At 40.1% G+C, this 939-nt stretch overlaps 1 protein-coding gene across 1 annotated transcript in view; it reads left to right on the forward strand.

The window, feature by feature from the left end:
• Positions 1–939, forward strand: part of LOC106884467 (neprilysin-1) — a 187,219-nt gene that overhangs the window by 179,315 nt on the left and 6,965 nt on the right. The window lies entirely within an intron of this gene.

The raw sequence follows: 939 nt of genomic DNA on the forward strand, positions 1-939 counted from the left end.
GTAGAGTTATTAGTGATATATTATTAGAAATAAGCTATTTCTCATAAATTGATAATAAAGAGTTCTTTTGCTATGTATATTGTTTTGATGTCTAAGATGTCGGTTCACTTAATGTTTGCAGACTTTGTTGCATTGCGCCGGGAAATATTGTTAGTGTCCTGATTATTTATTATTGATTTGTAGGAAAGGAAAAAGATCAGGGATCGATTGGGGAAGTTATTGGTTTCCTCGACGTCAATTCAGGACTTTTAGCGATGCTGGATTGATGAGAGTGAAAATAAGATGAGATTTGAAATCACACTGCATATGTTTGTAATAGAATACTGTAAAGCAGTTTGCTCCCAAAGTTACAAAGTCCAGCAGACTCTATACTTTACAGCAATTAATAATGGTTTCAAGTTTTGGCACAGGGTCTGCAAATTAGGGAGACGGAGTAAGCCATTGTGATCATCGTCGGAGTTTGAGCTCAGAATGTATAGACGGACGAAAAGTCGCTGAGAATTTTGCTAACGATTCCGTTAACGATTCCGCTAACGATTCCGCCAACAATTCCGTTAACGTTTCTGCTAACGATTCAGTTAACGATTCTGCTAACGATTCCGTTAACAATTCCGCTAACAATTCTGCTAACGATTCCGTTAACGATTCCGCTAACGATTCTCCTAACGATTCTGCTAACGATTCTCCTAACCATTCCGCTAACGATTCCGCTAACGATTCCGATAACGATTCCGCTAACGATTCTCCTAACGATTCCACTAACGATTCCGCTAACGATTCTCCTAACCATTCCGCTAACGATTCCGCTAACGATTCCGCTAACGATTCCGCTAACGATTCCGCTAACGATTCCGCTAACGATTCTCCTAACCATTCCGCTAACGATTCCGCTAACGATTCCGATAACGATTCCGCTAACGATTCTCCTAACCATTCCGT

The sequence above is a fragment of the Octopus bimaculoides genome, chromosome 12 (genome assembly GCF_001194135.2).
Source record: "Octopus bimaculoides isolate UCB-OBI-ISO-001 chromosome 12, ASM119413v2, whole genome shotgun sequence".
NCBI lineage: Eukaryota > Metazoa > Mollusca > Cephalopoda > Octopoda > Octopodidae > Octopus > Octopus bimaculoides.